The 14189-nt window shown below is 42.0% G+C and overlaps 1 pseudogene; it reads left to right on the forward strand.

Moving 5' to 3' along the window:
* The window catches only part of LOC139666336 (uncharacterized), a 40040-nt pseudogene extending 25851 nt beyond the window's left edge, over nt 1-14189 (forward strand).

The following is a 14189-nucleotide window of genomic DNA, read 5'->3' on the forward strand; positions in this document are numbered from 1 at the left end:
TGAATTCTTTCTTCTTTTCTAGTGGACAGTGGTCTGTTGGAGGTTTTAGACGAGCATAAGATCAGTCTGAGAAGGAGATGTGAATTTGCGACAGAAGGAACTGCTGAAGTAGGAACTGGAACCCCCCTCAACAGGATCTACACTGAGCTCTACATCACAGAGGGACACAGTGAAGAGGTTAATACCCAACATGAGGTGTGGCAGCTGGAGACAGCATCCAAGATGGAGACCCTCCATGACACTCCAATCAAGTGCCACAACATCTTTAAACCCTTACCTGACCAAGAGACACACATCAGAGTAGTTCTGACGAAGGGCGTTGCTGGCATTGGAAAAACCTTCTCAGTGCAGAAGTTCACTCTGGACTGGGCAGAGGGCTTGGAAAATCAAGATGTCAGTCTTGTGATTCTGCTTTCGTTCCGGGAGCTGAACTTGATCAAAGATGAGCAGTACAGTCTTCTCATGCTGCTCCATGTTTTCCATCCAACATTACAGACGGTCACAGCAGAGAAGCTCTCTGTCTGTAAAGTTGTGTTCATCTTTGACGGCCTGGATGAAAGCAGACTTTTATTGGATTTCCAGAACAATGAGGTTGTGTCTGATGTCACACAGACATCATCAGTAGACGTGCTGTTGACAAACCTCATCGAGGGGAATCTGCTTCCCTCAGCTCTCCTCTGGATAACTTCCAGACCTGCAGCAGCCAATCACATCCCTCCTACACGTGTTGACAGGGTAACAGAAGTACGAGGGTTCACTGACCCCCAGAAGGAGGAGTACTTCAGGAGGAGATCCAGTGATGAGGAGCTGTCCAGCAGAATCATCTCACACATCAAGGCATCCAGGAGCCTCCACATCATGTGCCACATCCCAGTCTTCTGTTGGATCACTGCTACAGTTCTGGAGCACATGTTGACTACAGACCAGAGAGGAGAGCTGCCCAAGACCCTGACTGAGATGTACTCACACTTCCTGCTGGTTCAGACAAAGAGGAAGAAGCAGAAGTATGATGAAAGACACAAGATGAGTCAACAGGAGCTGATGGACACTGATAGGGAAGTTCTTCTGAAGCTGGGGAGGCTGGCATTTGAACATCTGAAGAAAGGCAACCTCATGTTCTACCAAGAAGACCTGGAGGAGTGTGGTCTTGATGTCAGAGAGGCCTTGGTGTTCTCAGGAGTGTGCACAGAGATCTTCAAAAGAGAGTGTGTGCTCTTCCAGAGAACGGTCTACTGCTTTGTTCATCTGAGTATTCAGGAGTTTCTCGCTGCAGTCTACATGTTCCACTGCTACACAAACGGGGATAAGAAGGTACTGGAGACATTCCTGGGAAAAGACTGGGGTAGATATCACAGTAGTGAGCAAGCCCTGGATGATGATGATCATGAGGATAATGACAATTTCTTTGGTAGAAATGACAACAGTGACGCAACCCTGGATGTCTTCCTGAAGAGAGCCATGTTTGAAGCCCTGAAGAGCAAAAATGGCCACCTGGACCTCTTCATCCGCTTCCTTCATGGCCTCTCACTGGAGTCCAACCAGAGTCTCTTAGGAGGCCTGCTGGGTCGGACAGAGAGCAGTCCAGAAAGCATCCAGAGAGCCATCAGCACCCTGAAGAAGATGAACACCTCCGACCTCCCCCCTGACAGAAGCATCAACATCTTCCACTGTTTGATGGAGATGAACGATCACTCAGTACATCAGGAGATCCAAGAGTTCCTGAAGTTAGAGAACAGATCAGAGAAGAAACTCTCAGAGATCCACTGCTCTGCTCTGGCCTACATGCTGCAGATGTCAGAGGAGGTTCTGGATGTGTTCGACCTGAAAGTATACACCACATCAGTGGAGGGACGATGGAGACTGATCCCAGCTGTGAGGAACTGCAGGAAGGCTCGGTTAGTCCTGAATTATCTTCATCTAACATTTCTATTGATACATTTCTATTCATAATTTTTTTCTGCTTGGTTTACATTATTCTTATTATGCTGTATAAATAGTGATTGCTATGCTTAGTCTCAGCTCTGTTTTTGATTATTACTGATTTGACATTAAATCTATAACCACAGACTTTGTGGCTGTGGACTATCAGATCCACACTGTGAAGTCCTGGCCTCAGCTCTGAAGTCCAACCCCTCCCATCTGAGAGACCTGGACATGAGTTACAACAACTATCTGTCTGATTCAGGAGTGAAGCTTCTGTCTGCTGGACTGGAGAGTTCACACTGTAGACTGGAGACTCTGAGGTTGGCAGCATTTTATTAGTTCTGGGTTGATATAAAAATTACATTAATACTAGATGGTTTCAAGCAGGTATTCTATGCAGGAATTCTGTATTTTATAGCAACATTCTTTATTCTTTACTCAGATTGTGTGACTGCTGGTTGTCAGAGAGCAGCTGTGCTTCTCTGGCCTCAGCTCTGAAGTCCAACTCCTCCCATCTGAGAGAGCTGGACCTGAGTAACAATAAACTGCAGGATTCAGGAGTGAAGGTGCTGTCTGCTCAACTGGAGAATCCACACTGTAGACTGGAAACTCTGAGGTAGATAATCTCTTTTCCCTCTGTGTTGAGCTCTGCTTGAACATCATTAGTAGTTTGTTAAAATCCTCCTCTCTCTGCAGGCTGAGAGACTGTCAGGTGAGAGAGGAAGGCTGTGCTTCTCTGGCCTCAGCTCTGAAGTCCAACTCCTCCCATCTGAGAGAGCTGGACCTGAGTGACAACGATTGGCAGGGTTCAGGAGTGAAGCTGCTGTCTGCTGGACTGGAGAGTCCATACTGTAGACTGGAGACTCTGAGGTCAGACAGGATTTCATTAGTTCTGTGACATGAATATGAGATGAATACCATATTAAAACCCAATGTGTAGGACCTTTAATCGACATTTGCGACACCCCCCTCCCAGCTATACAGCTGGTTTATGTACACTAAGTACTGCAGCAGATACATTACCAGTCAAAGGTTTGGACACACCACATTTTTCTTTATTTTTTTATTTTTTCCAATTTTCCAAGTTTTAGAATAATAGTAAAGACATCAAAATGGAATAACACAAATGCAATTATGCAGCGACCAAAAAAGTCAAAACTATCTTATATTTTAGCATAGGGATCAACTTCACTATATTTGTCTAAGAAACAAATTTCAAGCATTTAAGCATGAGCATTTAGACCAAAATTAAGATAATGAAAAACATAGTACATTCAACCAGGTGTGTCCAAACTTTTGACTGGTAGTGTAACTGTAGCTCAATCAGGTTTTTATTGTGTTTTATTTTATTTAATGACAGCATTGTATGATGAAGTAGTTTGTTATTGTGAGAATTGGGGTAAATAGATGTATGGGGCTCGCTGTCATTGTGAACATACCTTATCCAACATTTTACTATTCTGATGCTACTAGCTGCCACTAATGGAAATTACTACCGCTAACAAACTATATTGAACACAAATCAAGTAATGTAATTGGAGTATAGATTTGTATTAAATGTGGTGATTACAGCCAATCAAGGTGGCACAAGGCAGGACACATGAACCCGACACAGCCGAGACAAACAGATGGCAAATGTGGACTTTAAACGTGATTACAACCAACACACAGTGGACAAGAGGAATGCTGTGGTCTGTTTCTGATGGAAGTCCCTATGAAGCAGTCATAAATTAACGGTAGAGAGTGGGACTCAGTGTGTGGGAGTGAGTGTAGCATTTAGCCTGTAGAGGCCACAGTGTTTCCCATGAGTTTCTATAATTTACTTGTGGTGGCGGTGGTTTAGAATTAATTACTTGTCTTTACCTTGTGTCCAATGGAATCCAACTGGTGATCAGGGGCAATAATTGTGGAATGTTAAGTTTCACTTAAGTTTTCACATCGGGAGGCTCTGTCAGATTGAGTACAATGCTGCTGGTCTGAGCATCGCCAAATGACAGACATGCCGTGATGCTCACATTAGGTCCATTAGATATTGATTTAGATCAATTTCTAGACATTGACCAACTTTTTACTTTGTAGCAGTACGCCACAGATAAGTCTATGTATGGGAAACACTGCATCTCAAAGACGCCCTCTAGAGGCCATCACGTTACATTATGAGAGATTGGATGGTTTCAAGCAGCACTTCCATCTAGGAATACTTCATTTTGTAGTTACATGCTTTATTTCTTTATTCAGATTGATTCGCTGCAGCTTGTCAGAGAGCTGCTGTGCTTCTCTGGCCTCAGCTCTGAAGTCCAACCCCTCCCATCTGAGAGAGCTGGACCTGAGTAACAACAAGCTGCAGGATTCAGGAGTGAAGCTGCTGTCTGCTGGACTGGAGAATCTACACTGTAGACTGGAGACTCTGAGGTAGAGAATGTCTTTTCCCTCTGTGTGGAGCTCTACTAGAACACTAGCAGTAGTTTGTTAAAACCCCCCTCTCTCTGCAGGCTGACAGACTGTCAGGTCACAGATGAAGGCTGTGCTTCTCTGGCCTCAGCTCTGAAGTCCAACTCCTCCCATCTGAGAGAGCTGGACCTGAATAAAAATGATCTGCAGGATTCAGGAGTGAAGCTGCTGTCTGCTGGACTGGAGAGTCCACACTGTAGACTGGAGACTCTGAGGTCAGAAAGTATTTTATTACTTTTGCGCTGACATGAATATTATATGGATATTACAGTGACACTAAATTTGCAGACATCTGTATAGGCTGATATTATTGTGATCCACACTGATTAGCGTAATGGTAAAGCCTAGTATTCACTTGTATAATTTTAAAGGAAGCCCTTGTTTAATGTTAAAGCCCATTGACCATGGCATTGAAATGTTAAGCTACATATTTAAAACCTTAATATAACAAGGAAAAACCAGTACTCACTAATTCAGTCCTCTGCCTGCACTTATCATTATCACTGATATTAGTGAGTGCTGATTTTTCCTTATGTCTTTTTGAATCTGGCATCACGTTGGGTTCAGCTGTTTGGAGTTGAGTGTGCCATTTTATAAAATGATGTATTTAAAACTTCCACAGCTCTGTTTAGATTCTAAAAGATTGGGTGGTTTCAGGCAGGTTTAACATCCAGAAATATTTTATTCTTGTAGCTACATGCTTTTGTCTTTTTTTCAGATTGAGGTCCTGCATGATGTCAGAGAGCAGCTGTGCTTCTCTGGCCTCAGCTCTGAAGTCCAACCCCTCCCATCTGAGAGAGCTGGACCTGAGTACCAACAAGCTGCAGGATTCAGGAGTGAAGCTGCTGTCTGCTGGACTGGAGAGTCCACACTGTAGACTGGACATTTTGAGGTAGAGAATATCTTTTCCATCTCTGGCTCTGGCTATCTTTTCCATCTCTGTGAAGCTCTACTTGAACATCAACAGTAGTTGTTAAAAATCCTCCTCCCTCTGCAGGCTGACAGACAGTCAGGTCACAGGTGAAGGCTGTGCTTCTCTGGCCTCAGCTCTGAAGTCCAACCCCTCCCATCTGAGAGAGCTGGACCTGAGTGAAAACGATCTGCAGGATTCAGGAATGAAGCAGCTGTCTGATCTTCTGGAGAGTCCACACTGTAGACTGGAGACTCTGAGGTCAGTAGAGGGTTGGAGTCAGTCCATGTTGACAAGGTCCATTGGTTGGTCTTAGTAACAAACATTGTGCTAAACACAGCATCAAACTAAAGATCCAGCATTTCTCCAACCTTATCAATGGCTGCTTTTGTCAGTGAAGGTGTGAGAGGAGAATGGGCTTTATTGGACAGAAAGTCAGAGAGACAAAATAGTCAATCAGATCAACCAGAAACATGTTGTGATAATGTGTTTGAGCAGAGGGACACACTATGATACTAGATCATAGGGTTTGTCAGGTAACTTATGGTTTAATGTGCCAGCTTTAAGACAAAATGTTTTCTCAGTGCAGACACAATGTGAAGACAAAATATTGTATCAATGGAAAGTATTAACATTGTGCCTTAATGACAGGGCAGTGATAAGCCTATTTACTTACACATTTACGATATCTGCAATTTTTCTCCAGCAGTCTTGGCAGCAGTATTACTTTTCGCTGTTTTTGTTTGTTTGTTTTTGTACTGCTCATATATATTCATTATAATATCTGGACAATCAGCAATTAACGTGGATTAAAATGTTTAACATTTACTTGCTAACTATCCATGTGAAGGGGGAGGACTGGCTGACACACTATGTTGCTGCACTGCCTGGGCACTGAAAGCCAATGTATATTCTGCACAGTGACGGATACAGGTGCAACTTCCAACTCATTAGTGAAAGCATTGGGTGCACATTTCAGACCCAAGTTTAGACAGAGTACAGAGATCGCATGTATCTGAGATGGTTTGTGACCAGTTGATCGAGCATGCTAGCTGTTAAAGAGAGCAGGAACAATTGCTAGTACAGACTGATAGAGAGATAGAGATTACACTTTAAACAAAGGGCAAGAGCCAGATTCAAACCTGTACCACTATGATTAGGGCTTCGCCTTAATGGTATGCACTATACCGGTTGAGCCACCAGGGCCGTAAACCTAAATTTGGATAAAGCTATCACAATGGAATGCCAAGTAGAAGCTGGAATTTGGCACGCACAGACTTTGACTTGGACCCTCAGGCCCCCGTGCATGTGATAAAAATCAACCCAAAATGTTCATTCAAGCCCAGAACAACAAGCAATTTCTCTGCTGAACATGTAGCCCCATTAAAGCAGGATCAAAGTTAATTAGATGCAGATTGTCAGCTCACATGGCAGACGCTCCAGACTACCCTGCTCGGAAAATGACCTGCTGAAACTGCAACAAGAAAGGACACTTCACCCAGGTGTGTAAGTCAAAGAAAGACACAGCTAAATCGGGGGAGTTGGTTGCCTTAAATAGTCACTGTGTGTATAATACTGGATGGATGGCCTATTGACAAAACCTGTGCAGTTACCGTAAGTGCAAATTCTGCCTCCTCCCCTGCTGAGCTAGTGGTGGATATGGGCTCCACCATGTCCATCATCCTAGAGCAGTTCTACATGAAGCATTTCAGTGATGTGCAGCAGGAGGAGCTATAGGTAAAATCTGCTGTCCCAGTGCTAGGCTGTCTGTCAGCGACAGTGCAACATGTTAATACTATATATAGAAGGCGGAGGTGCAAGCATATTTTTCAACATCACACTTGCATTGCACCACCCGATTTGTAATGATTGTTCCCTCTAGTGTGTTCTCTGCCCATTTCGGCATAAGCAATGTCATGGTGAGCTAGGAAAAAAAAGGTCTGGCACAGGCGGGAAAAAATCTGCTTGTGCTCAACAAAAATATCACTTCGCTGGTCCAAGTCACTGTGCTTGCATTAACATAGGGCCCCATGACTGATGTTCATGACTATGCTCATCCCTACAGGGTGAACCATGGAGGAGACTGGATTACAGCTGACAGCCTTAGAAAATGTGAGTACTGAGACAGTATGAGCACACTGCTTATAGCTCTATCTGTCTCTCACACGCGCACACACCCACACACACACACACACACACACACACACACACACACACACACACACACGTGTAAGGGCTTGTTCAGACCAGAAGTGGAACAGACACATAGCTGGATTTACGCATGCGAGTCGTAGCATGGCTGTTCAGGCCAGAAGTGTACTGCCTCATTGAGTAAAATAAACTACACAGAGGAGAAATGTTAAAACAGGCTGAACTTGCATTGTGCTCCAACAGACAGAGCAACAACATCCTAAGCCTCATCTTTTTTAACGTTGTCTTTGTATAAACAATGCTGATGGTCATAGAGCTCACTGTATTTTCCAAATCAGTGAGTAATATTATGTCATATACAGTATATACTGTCAGGGCTCCAGACTGCGACCAAAATGGTCGCAGTCTTTTTTGAGAGTGTGCGAGTTAAAATTTCATGTGGTCGCCTTTATGAGAGAGCATGATGATCATTAAGCTGTTTTGGTGTCTCTCCGGCACGGGTACTGCGTTAGCCATTGTGGTTGAAAGTAGTACTTTTTCTTCTTCACTGGCTCAGTCTCTCCCTACCTATACTTTCATCATCAGTGCGTGTGTGTGTGTGTGTGTGGGGGGGGGGGACGCGCTGTACATTAACAGTCTACAGCGGAGTTTTTACCGGCTGGCTTGATGCATTTGAGACAGAGGGACCGCGGTAAGTCAAAACAAACACACACAATCTATACATTTATATCATATTGCCATTTTTTCCATGCACATGCGCGAGCTCTGTCCACCCTCTGTTCTGTCGGCAGAAAGAGAGACACAGAAGCATGGAGGTTTTGACGCGTGGGTCACTGCTTCCCGAGGTTCCTGGGGTGTATGAGAAATACAAAGATTTACGAAGAAAAAGAAAGAAAAAAAAAGGGTGCGACCAAATCATGTGCTGGTGCCACCAACTGAGAAACCATTGCTACCACTGCTACCAGTGGAAAAGTTAGTCTGGAGCCCTGACTGTATATATTGTCCACCTTCTCCACTTTCTACACAGTCTCTCAGCATCAAAGGAGTCATGTGGATTTGATAAGGACTACTGTTCAGTCAGTGTCATGACTTGACAGTTGGTTGATGATTGGACAATCTTTGGTCAAGCATATAGGACCTTTTCATCTCTCCATCTATCCATAAAATATTTGCTTAACATCAAATCTTATGTTAGTGATAACAGACCCCATGTTCATTTGGCATGTGATATTTCCAAAGCAAATAAGATATTCTTCATCCCACAGTAATTCTCTTGCTTTCAAAATTTACATTGATGTATATGTATTAACCAACAACAGTAAAGACATGAGTGGGTTAATCTCTTTTGTGCTTCTGTGCTAATGATGCAAAAATTACCACAGTGTATTTCCACTGTATAAAATAAACTCAATACCAAAACTATCACTGCAGGTCTGTGAGCTTAGCCTCAATTCATTAACATGGGGGCTGAAAGGAAGGGGACAATGCTATGCAGCCGATACACAGCTGTTACCTTTCTGGTCTGAACAGGGCTTCAAGGCATGGTGAACTTTGGTAGTAGCTTGGGTTGGGCAGCTTCCTGGCCATGATTTAACCCCTCTCTGTTATCTGTTGCTCCTGGGCTCCGACAGAGACAATGTTTTCTCTCTCCATTCACTGCCATTATATGACAAAAGAGGTCTGAAAATCACATTAGTAGCACATAAACAAATGTGAACAAAACAGGCTCTGACAATATATTTAAAAAATAGTCACTCTGCTGAAATATTTTAAGTGAATCGCTTTCTTTGTTATTAAACCAACAAGTGTAACACCAAAATCTGGAAGAATTTCATATGTTACACTGAAAGGTTTAAAGCTGCACTAAGCGATTTTCCGACCACTAGAGGGTGACAGAAACAGCAACACATCTGTAAATAAACCACAGCAAAGACAGCAAGATAAACGTACCAACAGAGAAGTGTCACCAGTTACCAGAGTCACTTTGCCAGATTTTTGTCCCGCTGAAAGTTACATGTCCCACAATGAAGTGAAGAGGCAGGTAGGAAGTTTACTAGTTTAACAAGTTTACTAGTTTAACCCTTTATACACTAGGAATGGTCCACCAGAGCCTACACTGGTATTTTTGCTTAATGTGATGTCATTTTTTTGAGTATCTTCAAATGTTTAATATCCCTAAAATCTGCACAACCCAAGCTAACAGGCTATGTAAATCAATAAACCGTAATAACTGGAAAAAATATTTAAATTGTGAAAAATGTAAAATTGGACAAAATTTGACATGTTTTTTGACTAAATTTTTTTAAATACACACACTTAACATATTTAGCCACAGAAATGTAAGGAACATGAATAAAATATTTCTCAACACTCAAATTTATTTGAACTATGTACATCTTTTAGTTTTTGAGATATGCTCATTTTTGTGAGCAGAATGCAAAGGTGTTTTTGTTGGTTTTGGCCCTCCCACCCCGGCGAAGAGGGTAACCGATGTCTGGAGGACACCTGCCCGCTCTCTGTTTCCTCTCTGCCCAAGAGAGAAACATTAGCATTTCGCTAGGAGACATTTCAGGGAGTGGAGCTGAGAGCGCAGCTGAGTCAGGCTTGATTCTCGGTCACCTGGAATATTAGCGCCCTAAACAGCCGGGTGTGCTGGACCTTTTCACCAGGAGACACGGGCGTGGTACAACGTGATGACATCATCAATGTCATGTACAGAAACGGATGCAACATTAGATCTCTAGAAGATATGCAATCTGCAACTCAATAGATTTTACCTGTCGTAACTTGACATACAATTTTACAACTTTCCGCAGTTCATTTAGAGTGAAAAAAAAAAACATGCTACAGGGGTTGCATGGGCTTGCAGTGAAGACAGAAGTCTTAGCTTTCAGATGCAAAAGAATTATGATGCAAGTTATTATGGTTTCGATTTTAGAGCCATCTAAACAGCATGATGCAAATGAGGCTGCAGGCAGCTGCTCCGGGTTCAAAGGGTTTACTCCCTCGCTTCATTGATTCCAACATTACGAGAATTTATTTTCAGGAATGGGAGGGCAGAGCGCCGCTTTAAACGGCGAGGGAGGAGACAAGCTAGCTACAAAAATGAAAAGCTGCTGAATGGGTCGGGAGGAGCTTCGAGTCGGGCCGGGTTTTGACAAGCTTTAGAAAAGAGGTGAAAACAGCAACACAGCTGGCTGCTGTGTGGCTATTTGTTTATGTCATTATATCTCAAGGAAATCTCCACATAGCACAGGTTAGTTTCAGGATTGGTCATAGGGCCTGAAATCGCTTATTGCAGGTTTAATAACATAAAAAAAGTGATTCACTTAAAAACATTTCAGCACAATTACTACTTTTTTTTATATATTATCAGAACCTGATTTTGGGGTTTTATCATGGCCAAGAACACAACCTAAACTACGACTGAAGTTCACCATCCCTTTAAGTCCCTGCTAGCCTTTATACTGGATGTGCTACAGTGCTGATTACAAGGTGATGTGAATCTTAGTGGTGATTTCTTTTGTTGTGTGTCTTCTTCTCCCCATCAGATGCCTGTCATCTCACACTGGATCCGAACACAGCAAACAGAAACATCCATCTGTCTGAGGACAACAGAAAGGTGACGATGTTGAGAAAGGAATATTCGTATCCTGATCACCCAGAGAGATTTAACCAGCAGCATCAGGTTCTGTGTAGAGAGGGTCTGACTGGACGATGTTACTGGGAGGTTGACTGGAGAGGACAAGTTAATATAGCAGTGACTTACAGAGGAATCAGAAGGAGAGGATGGGGTCTTGAATGCCAGTTTGGATACAATGACCAGTCCTGGACTCTGGAGTGCTTTGATAACAGCTATACTGCCAGACACAATGGGAAGTCCACCATCATCTCTGTCCGTTCCTCTGGATCTAACAGAGTAGCAGTGTATCTGGACTGGTCTGCTGGGACTCTGTCCTTCTACAGAGTCTCTTCTGACAAACTGAGACTCCTCCACACCACCTGCTCCACATTCACTGAGCCCCTCTACCCTGGGTTTTGGTTCTGGTCTCCTGGTTCTGGTCTGGTTCTGGTGCCAGTTTCTCAGAAACAAGCACTGGCTTGAAAGTATTTTGGAACATCTTAAGCAAGGGCTTGGTTGGTAATCAGTTGGATAGGCTTCTAAAAAATCTTGAACATTCTTCTAAAAATGTTTATGTATGTAAATTTGAATGTTGTCCTCCCCTTTTCCTGATTGCCACTATTGATCCTGAGGTTGCATTAAGATGTGATAATGCATTTTTGATCCTTGATGTGGCGACACTAAATACTGAATCATGCTGGCACTTAGGTAAAAGTTTGGGAAGAATTGTGGAGAACCTATAGCACCTTAATCTTGAGTAGACAAGACAAACCATGCATGTGACGTCGCCATCTAAATTGTCTGAAGATGGCTGCAATGCAGTTGGGGAAGTCCCACTTGATTTTGAAGTCCTCTGCAACAGCTCTCCCTTGGTTTAGACATGAAGTCCTCCGCTAGTGTGTCCCATATGGCTCGTGCAACAACAGGAACAAGGTCTGACACAGTAGATCTGCCAACACAGTAACTGTAGGCAGTGGAACTGTAGGAGTCTCCTGTGGCAAGGAATCTGCAGTAGAATATAAAGGTAAAGTTACAGCCTATTGTACATGTGATACAATACAGGTAAGTTATGTACAGAATAGGCCTACAAAATACAGGCAACTGTACTGTAAACGTGGATATACATGGTTCTTAAACTACATGCTCTATACAAACTCAAGTAGCGGCATAGGTCCTATTTTAAGGTGAATGTACAGTATTATAGAGGGAACTCAGTGAGAACCAAAGCATAGCAACAGACCTGCCCCATTTCCACAGTTGGCAATATAGGCGATATTGCGCATAGGCTAAAATATATGTATTTTGCCTATGGATTATACTTAATTGTAATATTTTCAAACAAACAACGGTATAACTTAATACAAAGATATTAACACCATACATTACCATACATACAAAGACACTGCCAGGCGTTCTGGTTCCTGGTTTCCAATTCTGTTGAGCAGGTGGTCGAACTGTCCAGATCCAGATGGAAATCTCTTGAACCAAATGATGCAATTTTATTTTGAAAATAGTAAAAATAGTAGTTTTAACGTGTGAGGGAGACTTCTGTGTCAGATTTTTTATCACATTATGACTAATAAAACATTCAAATAAAAATTAATTACATTTATTAAAACTTGTATTACTACGTATGTTGATGACGTGTGGTTTGGCCGGCTTATGTATTCACTGTAACTTAACTTTTAAACTTTCAGCTTTTAATTAGCCTAGCCTTCATTTTAATTTGATTGTGTTCTTTTAATGCAATTCACTTTGTGTATTTTATTTTATCTTATATTTTTACTAGTTTTTTTATGTAATGCTTTTGTTTTTATATATTTTTTTATTTGTTTTCCTTTGATTGATGTAAAGCACTTTGGGCTGCATGTTGTGTATGAAAGGTGTTATTGTTGTTTTTATTATTTTCTCTGGCCGAGTTGGATAAATCCAATCTACATGGCACCCGCAATGCAACGCAAAGCATTAGCAGCACAAAAGCTATGCCAAGGCACATTGCCACAGAATCTCCCTTTTGAAATCACCATTTGAAGATCAAATGAATGCAGGTCAATGGCAGCTGTGAGAACACTGTTAAAGCCACTGGGAAGCTAAAGCTAGCTTTTGAATTCAACAGATTAGCGCTGTGTTTTTGTATGATATGTATGTGAATAAAAACAGTTGTTTCATCAATAAACATATTTCATACAGATATCAATTTGAATGGTAACAGGCAAATGCAAGCACTGTTACAGAGAGTTAGTTAGCCGCCAACAAAATATGCCTTGTCATCTTCAGTCAAATTCACTGTTTTCCGTTGGGAAGGCTTAAGCTAGCTGAAGTTAGCTTAGCTTCTGTAACTTTTTCTCTCTGTTCCACTCACCAGCGTTGCCTCTTCTTCTTCTCCTGAAGTTGACAATACAGACAGAAGAAGGCAGGTGGATTCATTCACTGCTGTTCTGATGGGAAAGTGTTCAAGTGTTCAAGTCTTTCTTCAGATACTCTCTCACTCCTCCGGTCGGCTCCAACTTTCCAACGGCTACAAAAACAGAACAAGTGGGCGGGACATTGACGGGCATTCTTAACAGTGATTGGTTGGATCCTGTGTGCCAATCTAACGGTTCTTTGTCCTGATTTGCTCATTATTTTAGAACAGGGTGCCTTCAGAAACAGTTCGGACGTTTGCCATTTCATTTTTTGACTGTATAATAACCAATACATTCTGGCAAGAGTTCATGCATTATATTGTGGGGAAACAAGCTTAAACATTACAGTTATTAAGAAGGACGTGGTTCTTTATTTTGGATAGGAATTCCTATGTAGCTTATGTTATTAACATGCTCATTTTGATGGCAAAGTTTCATATTCATAAGGCAAAATGTGCAAAATATGTGCCCTGCTTTTTATAAACCCTGAAATTTACATTCTCATTGATTCCCTGAAACAGCACACAAACAAAACAGTATATATACTGTCTATATATATTTATATAACTTTGATGTTGTCTATTTATTTTAGAATATGCATTTGTTTTTTCCTGTATATCTATTTTATTTATTTTTTCTGTACATGATGAGTACACCATCACATGAACTTACAGATTTATGGTTTAACTATTTTGTAATTTGTGTTTCTTTGTATTTTACCTGCATT

The sequence above is a fragment of the Centroberyx affinis genome, unplaced genomic scaffold (assembly GCF_046629955.1).
Source record: "Centroberyx affinis isolate AG114_WGS23_722 - 3 ecotype Tasmania unplaced genomic scaffold, CSIRO-AGI_Caff_v1 ptg004942l_1, whole genome shotgun sequence".
Classification (NCBI taxonomy): domain Eukaryota; kingdom Metazoa; phylum Chordata; class Actinopteri; order Beryciformes; family Berycidae; genus Centroberyx; species Centroberyx affinis.